Source organism: Heterocephalus glaber, unplaced genomic scaffold (genome assembly GCF_053883595.1).
Source record: "Heterocephalus glaber isolate CG9 unplaced genomic scaffold, H.glaber_assembly_v1.0 deba00000594, whole genome shotgun sequence".
Classification (NCBI taxonomy): Eukaryota; Metazoa; Chordata; class Mammalia; order Rodentia; family Bathyergidae; genus Heterocephalus; species Heterocephalus glaber.
This window is the reverse complement of record NW_028258151.1, coordinates 33,925,954-33,934,832: the sequence shown is the minus strand read 5'-3', so window position 1 is coordinate 33,934,832 and position 8,879 is coordinate 33,925,954. Positions and strand designations below refer to the sequence as shown.

The 8,879-nt window shown below is 45.6% G+C and overlaps 1 protein-coding gene across 6 annotated transcripts in view; it reads left to right on the top strand.

Annotated features, from left to right (window-relative positions):
- The first annotated feature begins 7,574 nt into the window (after positions 1 to 7,574).
- Ckap5 (cytoskeleton associated protein 5) overlaps positions 7,575 to 8,879 on the top strand; it is a 112,515-nt gene continuing 111,210 nt past the window's right edge. For 3 of the 6 annotated variants that reach the window (XM_021264219.2, XM_021264217.2, XM_013074881.3), the window contains exon 1: positions 7,589 to 7,695. The gene's annotated coding sequence lies outside the window, so the exon portion shown is untranslated. Of the gene's footprint in view, positions 7,696 to 8,879 lie in introns of all 6 variants that reach the window. The other 3 variants (XM_087205045.1, XM_013074880.3, XM_021264218.2) reach the window with 2 other exon arrangements.

Here is an 8,879-nt window from a genome sequence, read left to right as displayed (position 1 = left end):
CCTTGCCTGGCTTGGAGTCATGACTAATCCTGGAGCTCTGCTAGCCGGCTGGGGGACCACCTGCCTGCCCTAGGATCTTTGAGGATGGGGCACAGTGACAAGAAAGGGGGTGAGATCAAGATCAGAGTTCAGGGTTGGGGATTTAGCTCAGTGGTTTTGCGGCCTGCTGCGCAAGCGCAAGGACCAGAGTTCGATCCCCGGACCAAAAAAAAAAAGATCAGAGTTCACTGACTTTTGACACCTCTAGAAGAAGGATGACAGATAGCTTTTCATCAGCAGTGCCAACTCATCGGTTGGTAGTGGCTGCCTGAGGTCTTGCCGGACTTGATGGGAAAAGTGGCCTGGTCATTAGTGACAGCTCGTTAGTGGCACTGTGGCCTTCTATTTCTGTTCTGGGTCTTTAAGGACTTCACTGAACTTGACTGCCTTGCATTGATGGTTGCTGGCCAGACTGTGATGTAGAAGGAAAAATCTAAGAATAGGGACAAGGAGGGCTAATTCTAGTCCCAGATCTGCCGCTATCTCTGATCTTAGCAACTTTCATAGGTATTTCTGGGAGTGGATGATTAAGATTCTATTTAGGGGCCTGGGCTTTAGCTCAGTGGTTCTGCTGCCTGCCTGCCTCGCAAGCTCAAGGTCCTGAGTTCAATCTCCAGTACCAAAAAAAAAAAAAAAGATTGTATTTATTTCTTAAAAGCTGCCTTCTTGCCAGGTGTGATAGTATACATCTGTAATCCCAGCACTCTTGGAGGCTGAGGCAGGAGGATTAAGTTCAAATCCAACTTGGACAATTTAGTGACTCAGCAAAGCCCGCTCTCATAATTAAAAATAAAACAGGACTGGAGATACAGCTCAGTGCAAAGGCCCTAGATCAGTCCATCTCCAGAGATATATAGATAGACAGACAGACTTCTGGCTCCTCCAATAGGCTGGAACTAGGAGTTGGGGATCCCTTCTCAGCTTCTCTGGATATGGTAGTGCTCAGTGACAATTGGGAATCGTGCTGGTGTCAATGCAAGATGCAGAATGTGATAACAAGTCTCAGTAGTTCTCAACCATAAATGATCCATAAACTGGGCCTAGTAGCACACCACCTGTAAGACCAGCACTCTGGGAGGCTGAGGCAGGAGGGCTGCAATTTCAAGCCCAGTCTGGCCAATTTAGTGACTTACTGAGACCCTGTCTCAAAATGAAAGATAAAGGGCTGGGGATGCATCTCAGTGCAAAGGCCCTGACTTCAGTCCCTAGAATCACCAAGTACACACACACACACACACACACACGCATACACACACACAGTGTCGATAGAATAATACCTCACTCATTCTCATCTACTACGGGCCAGATGCTGTCTGTGCCTAAACAAGAAATACAGTCTCACAGAGTTTCAAATCTAGCAACACCACTATCACTACCTCCCGCACCACCACCCACCAAAGAGAAGACGATGATAAAAGCAAGCAAGGTCGAAGCCTCTTGCATTTAAGTGACAAGAGATATGACTCTAAACTGCAGTGGATCATTTTTCCCCTGGTAGATGTTCCAGGACAGGAACAAGGACAACCATCTCCCTCCCCCACTACTCTTTTAAAACAAACAAAAAGAGAAGAAAGGAGGAATCTTTTTTTTGGTACTGGGGATCGAACTCAGGTCTTTGCACTTGCACCACAGGCAGCGAAACCACTGAGCTAAATCCCCGGCCCAAAAAGGAGGAATCTTGAAGATGGGTTGATAATTCCTTGTCTGATTGTCTGGATGCCATACCTGAAACTGATAAGTCAAATTCTAACTGGACATACCTCAGAAAACTACATTCCAAATGAAGTCAGTGCCTTTCTGTATTATATGAACAAACTGGAACTCAAGATGAAAAGATCTCTAGCTCATAGGAAGGTCTCCACGGCATGAACTGACGCTTCCATCAAACCTAGGCCTGAAGAAAATGGAAAGGCAGTGAAACACAGCAACCTAGGTGAACTTTTGTACATGAGCTGAAGCCGATCCCAGAACACAGGTGCATAATTGTAATCCTGAGGCTGAGGCAGGAAGATCTCAAACTCAAAGTGCTGGCATGGGCAATTTAGCAGCTTTGCGAGCTTTGTCTCAAACTAAAAATAACGAAGGCTGGGCTTGTAGCTCAGTGTGAAGGCCCTGGGTTCAATCCTGAAGACCAAAAACAGTGCTGAGGGTAAATACGGCACTAAGTGTGATATGCTGCTGTTCAAAGGAACCCAGCAAGGTTTAGTTCTCAGATTTCTATTTATGGACATAACGATGAAAGAAATGTGGTTGAGGGGCCAGGGATGTAGCTCAGTGATAGGACCCTTACCTAGAATGTGTAAGGCTCTAGGTTCAATCCCCAGAACCATACACACAAAAAGTGGTTGAGTCCTTTTTAGGCTGAGAAAGTCAAGTATGTCTTCTCTTCATACGGAAAGATGACTCGACTGATCCATCTAGGATGTTTGATCCATCGCATATGTTTGGGGATTTTGAGGCAGTCGTTGTTTTGAAACATTCCCTCACTTGCCCATTTATTTTCTCTGTGGACCCAGGAGAGCTCAGCCCAGGGATGTCTTATCTCCAGCCAAAGCTGGAAACAGCAGATTATGTAGCTTGGGGCTAACACAGCCACTGCTGTTTCATTTCCCTGGACTTAAAGAGCCAAGAATGTTTGCATATCTTGCATATCCCACATGTCCCACATACCCCTTCCCTGTGGCTTCCCTCCTGCCCCTCCAAAGCCTGCTGATAGTCTACCGTGAGTCCCTATCTCTCCCTCTGTGCCTTCCTCTGTGGTGGGGGTGATATTTCTGTGGTCAGAGTTCTTGGAAAGCTTGCATGTTGGAGGCTATGGAAAATAGGCTGAAGGTGGATCAGTCATTCCTTCGTTCAACCAACTCCTATCAAATGCAAGCATGTAGGACTTACAGTATTGGAGATCCCTTAGGCACAAACCCCATAGCTGCTTGACATCGAATTAGTGTTGTATCACTGCCACCTGTGAGAAATAATGTAGGGGCACTTGGGCTGAAAGGTAAAAGAAAGCTATCATTGAAGCTGCTCCTTTTGCCAGGTATGGTTGCACACACCTGTCATCCCAGCACTTGGGAAGCTGAGGCAGGAGGATTGCTGAGGGTTCAAGGCCAGCCAGCCTGTGCTACATAGTTCAAGGCCAGCTGGACTACATAGCAAGGCCCTGTCTTAAAAAAAAAAAAAAAAAAAAAGGAAATGCCTAGTACAGTCATTCACCAGCCACAATGTTTAATTTTGGGGGGGGAAGTGGTACTGGGGATCGAACTTGGGGCCTTGCACTTGTGAGGCAGGCGACGGCAGAACCACTGAGCTAAATCCCTGGCCCCATGATGTTTTATACTAGTTTCCTGCTTCCAGTTGTAAGAATGCAATGTTCACTTTCATCCCTAATGCCCACTGCCCAGTGAATTTCATACTCCTTATGTATATAGAAGAACTACTGAGAAGACCCTGGAATAAACAACACACACACAATTAATAAATACTCAGATAAATGCTATCTGATAAGAGATGACTGGCTGAGCATTTGTTGAGCATCTGCTATGGGCAGGTACTATGTTAGGTTTCTAGGAGGCCCTACAACACATGCCACTCCTCTTGCTCCACTGTCAGAACTCATCGCCTACTGCCTACCACTCTGCCCCAGCTACATCAGTCTCCCTGTCCCTCAGACCCGCCAGGTATGCTCCCAACAAAGGGCCTTCGTGGAGCTGTTCCCTTAGCCTGGCACTTTCTTCCCCTAGATACGCATGCACACGACTAATCCCACTTTCAAATCTTTGCTTAAATGTAATAAAAAAAAAAACCTACCCTGACTACACCTTTAAAAATGACAGTCTTGGGCCAGGGGTTTAGCTCAGTGGTTCCGGTGCCTGCCTCACAAGCATAAGGTTCAATCCCCGGTACCAAGTAAAATAAAATAAAATAAATAAATAAATAAAAAATAAAAGTGACAGTCTTGGGCCAGGGATTTAGCTCAGAGGCACCTCGCCTGCCTTTCAGGCACAAGGGCCTGAGTTCGATCCCTGGTACCAAAGAAAGATGTCTTTCCAACCTATCCCTTTACCCTGTTTTCTTTTCTTTTCCCCACTGCACATATTATCTAATAACATACTATATGATTTATTTACATGGTAATTTCTATGTCGCCTCACTAATAACAGCTCTCTGAGGAGCAGGATTTTTTTTTTTTTTTTTTTTTTTAGACAAAGTCCACTAAATTGCCCAGTTTGGGCTTAAACTTGTAATCCTCTTAGTGGGGTATGGTGGCACACACTTGTGATCTCAGCACTCAAGAGGCTGAGGCAGGAGAATTCCTGTGAGTTTGAGGCCAGCCTGAACTACATAGTGAGTTCAAGGCCACCTTGAACTACATAGCAAGACCCTGTCTCAAAAGAAGCCAACAAACAAACAAAAAAACCCACCACCACCACAACAAGCCAAAATCAAAACCTTGTGATTCTCTTGTCTCAGCCTCCCTGAGCACAGGGATTACAGAAATGTGCCACCATGCCTGGCTGAGGGGATTTTTTTGTTTTGTTTTGTTTATTCCCTGAATACTCCAATGCCTTGAACAATGCCTCCACACATTAGATGCATAAATTAATGGATTCAGATATATAATGCTCACTTCCTAGTAAGGCTGCACCCAATGATCCAAGACAGAAAGCGATTTTGCCATTTTGTTCTTTTTTTTTTTTTTTTTTTTGTACCGGGGATCGAACTCAGGTCCTTGCGCTTGCACAGCAGGCGGCGAAACCACTGAGCTAAATCCCTGGCCTGCCATTTTGTTCTAAAACTCTCCAGAATCTACGTAGCATACTTCCTTTGCTGGGAAAATTCCAAGTTACCGTCACTTTCTCCTTAAGATTAATCTTCTGTTTATTCCTGTGATTTTTTTTTTTTTTTTTTTTTTTTTGAGACAGGGACTCACTGTGTAGCCTAGGCTGGCTTCAAACTCACAGCAATCCTCCTGCCTCAGCCTCCTGAGGGCTGAGATTATAGGGGTATACCACCACACTTGGCTATACCTAGTAAAATTTAAATAAAGTAAATATGCCAATGGCCAATGACTGAACAAGATTATTTCTATTTATTCCCCAGGCATTTCTCAAAGGTTACTGTTTGCTTTGATTGCTCCCTATCTTTCCCCTACATGTGAATCTGTCCTGTCTCCCCACTTTGCACTCTCTCCATTCTGCCTTCAGGGGTTTTAAGGTCTCACTCACTCTATAGAAGTGATTTCCAAATGAACATCACTTGAGCCTTAATCTCTTCTCCCAGCTTCCATCCTGTATTTTCCAGGCCTGCTTAGATGATTCCATTTGAATTCCTCACTGGCACATACAAGTAAACAAGTCTAAAACCAGTCCATTTTCCCCTTGTGACTGGTTTCTCTTGACTTCCTACTTCCATTTGGGCAATCACTGCCCTCCTAGTCCCTGGGCTCAAATCTTGGCCCTGTCTCTGACTCATCCCCCTAAATGGGACCCACCCTCTGCTTTGCACCTAATCTAATTGCTTGCCAAATTTTTCTGTCTTAATGTGCTCTCATCTTTTTCATGCTATTATCTCATCAAACTCCAAACTGGGTTTCCAACTCTAAGCCATTTTAAATGATCAAGTTAATTAATTGTCCTAACGTACAATTTGGATTTTTGTCACTTTCTTGCTCAGAAATCAATAGCTCCCCAGTAGCTAACAGAGTATAAACTGCTCACCCTGGTATTTAAGACTCTGCAAGAACTGCTCCTAACTTTCTCTGTCAATCTTGTGTTCCATTCTTTCCTAGCATGAATCTTGTCCTAAATCTAATCTCTATGTCCAATCCCACGTATACAATCACTTGCTCTTACATTTCATGCTGCTTGACGTTCTCCTTGCTTTATGAAAAAAAAGTAAAATATAGGGCCGGGGATTTAGCTCAGTGGTTTCGCCGCCTGCTGCGCAAGCGCAAGGACCTGAGTTTGATCCTGGGTACCAAAAAAAAAGTAAACTATCAGTGGTAAAAAAATTTATTTCTTCCTTTCTAAGTGTACTTCTATTAAGTGTTTTGTAATTCCGGGAATGTTATAACCATTTTCAGGCATGTACACACACATTTATTTATAACGATATATAATAAAATCATTCAACATATGCTTTTGTGCAACTTGATTTTTTTAGTTAATAATAAAATCTGTCCATTTTTCTACTTCAGCACATATAGATTACATTGTTTTAATATTTGCGTAGTGTTTTACTGAGTGGATATTTCACAATTTATGCAAAAATTCCCTATTACTGGACATGCGACTTCCAGATTTTTTTCCCTATCTTCAACAGAGCTTCAGTAAACATCATTGTACATTTTCCTTTGGATACTTGTGTAGATCTGTAGGATAATGTGTAACAGTGGCATTCCTGGGCCAGCGATCACAGACATTTTACATTTTAGTAACTACCAAATTGTCCTCCTAAAAGTTTGTGTCACTTAAACTCTTATCAACAGTGAGTGTGGGCATCAATTTCTCCAAATCTTACCAAAGGATGTTGAAATCTTTCATCTTTGCCAATCTGATAGAGCAAAGCAAAACACAACAAAGTAATTGCTTTATTTACTTTTAATCAACCTCTCTCCATCTTTTAGGCTGTTGGAATTCTACATATCTTTTTTTTTTTTTCTCCCTGTGGTACCGGAGATCGAACTCAGGACCTTGCGCTTTGAAGGCAGTGTGGCGCCACTGAGCTAAATCCCCAGCCCCTTCTACATTTAAATCTTCTACTTTTAAATCTCAGATTAAAAGTCCATCCCCTCCACAGATTCTCTCCATTAAATGTCTCCCTTTTCTAAACATCTATAGGTTTCCATTTAGATAATTCTCATACTGTTTTGAGTACTAGTGACTGGTTTATTTATCTTTTACTCCTCTGGTCACTATAGATGGTAAAATTTCTTGGAAGTAAAGTCTTAATCTGATTCATAGAAACATTGACTGTAGAGCTAAACAAGAATTTTGGATATCATATTGACGAATCCTCTCAATTTAGTGAAAGGAGTATTGAGCATTTGCAGAATGCATACAGTTGGTAATGTTCTTTCCTATTCAATTTGTTAGAGTAAATGCTCACATTAAGCTTCTTTTTCCCCCAGAGGAAAAAACAACTCCACATTTACAGAGAAAAGAGATTTGCTCAAACCAGGTCAAAGTCTAGAATCCACGGGTCCATTCATTGCTCCTCCTCCACTACATCCCCTCTGCTTCTTTCATTGCACTTAGCAGCACAAGCAATATTTGGTGAATACAAAGACTCAAAAAAAAGTCAGGCATTGACAGCACCTTAAATATCTATAAAACAAACACGCTGATGGGTGGGGATGCATAGCTCTACACGCACCTTTTTCTTTTCTTTCCGGGGGGTTTTTGGCGGCTTTTTCTCCAGCCACCCGGCTTCCCAGTTGAGCCTGTAGCGCCCAAGTCCCCAGGGAAACGCGGTTCCGCGCGCGGCCCCTTTAAGGCTGCGGGCGGCGCGTGCCCGCTGTCCTTTCAAATGGACCAATACATGCGCGATGGGCGGTCCATCGAGGACCAATCATCAACGAGGACACTGCGGGGTGTGCGGCGGCCCAAGCGGTTTCAAACGGCTTAGAGCAGGCCTCTCGGTTCTGACCCGCCTGAGGTGAGTGGGCAGTGGGCCTGGCCCGCCAGCCGAGGCCCTTGGAACCCGGCGTCGCGCGCGCGGAGGGGCCCCGAACACCGGGCGGAGAGTCTCCGCGGACGCGCGCCCGCCCTGCCCCGCGGAGCCGGCAGGTCTGAGGCGGCGACGCGGGGCGGAGGCCGGGAGACCTGCGGCTGGCAGGGCGAGGGGCGTGGGCGCTCGCGTGTGGCGGAGCGCGGGGCTGGGGTCCGGGGGCCCGGTCCCTCAGCAGCTGGGCGCGGGCCGCGGCATCGGGGGACGCGGATGGAGTGGGGCCGCGCCTGGCGGCCGAGTGGGGCCGAGGCGACGCCGGGGCGGTGGCCCCGCGGGAGGTGCCTCGCGCGATTGTGAATGAATGAATTAGCCTGCGCGGCCGGGGCTGGTTGGGAAGGGCCTGGTCGCCTCGGTGTGTGACAAGGACAGCGGCCCTGGGGTCTGCCCTCCCACCCGTGTCCCTACAGCCAGCGACGAGAGCGATTCCTAGCAATCGCCGCTCCGCCCTTAACGCCTGGCTTTCTCTCCCAAAAGGTGTCCGTAGAGTTCAGGTATCTCCCCAGCTCTGGAGGTTCGGGGCCCAGTGCTGTAGGCAGCAGCTGCAGGTTAAGCAGGCCTTAGTGCTTTAACGTGGGGCTCTCCGGGCCGCATTCCTACTTAGTGGCTCTTAGCACTCGCTGGCTGTTGGGATAGCTACCTGCAGACCTCCTAATTGCCGGGCAGGGTTGAATGCATCTCATTTCGTTTCTTACATAGGAAATGATGAATGAGATGTTGCGGGAGTGGCTGCTGAGTGTTAGAAAATATATTCATGTTGGTGAATCTTAACCGAGTTTTTCATTTAGCATGAATAGAGGGTGAAGTTTTTGCAGAACTTGCCCCAAATTTATGTATGACTCTTAATTTAATTCTCATGGGAACCAAGGCATCAAATCCTGGCCCAGATATGCCTGTCTTATATTGTGCATAATTATAGTAACTGAAAACTCACTTTTAGAAAGGTGAGTTCCTCTCTTCTCCATTTTCATCAACCTGAAAAGTCCTTCTTTAACCTAAAGAGCAAATAATTTAAGCTCACAATCTTGGAACCTTTTTGGGGGGGCGGGGGTATTGGGGGTTGAATCAGGGCATTTACCCTAACACACGGAACTACACCTTCTACCCTCTCTTTT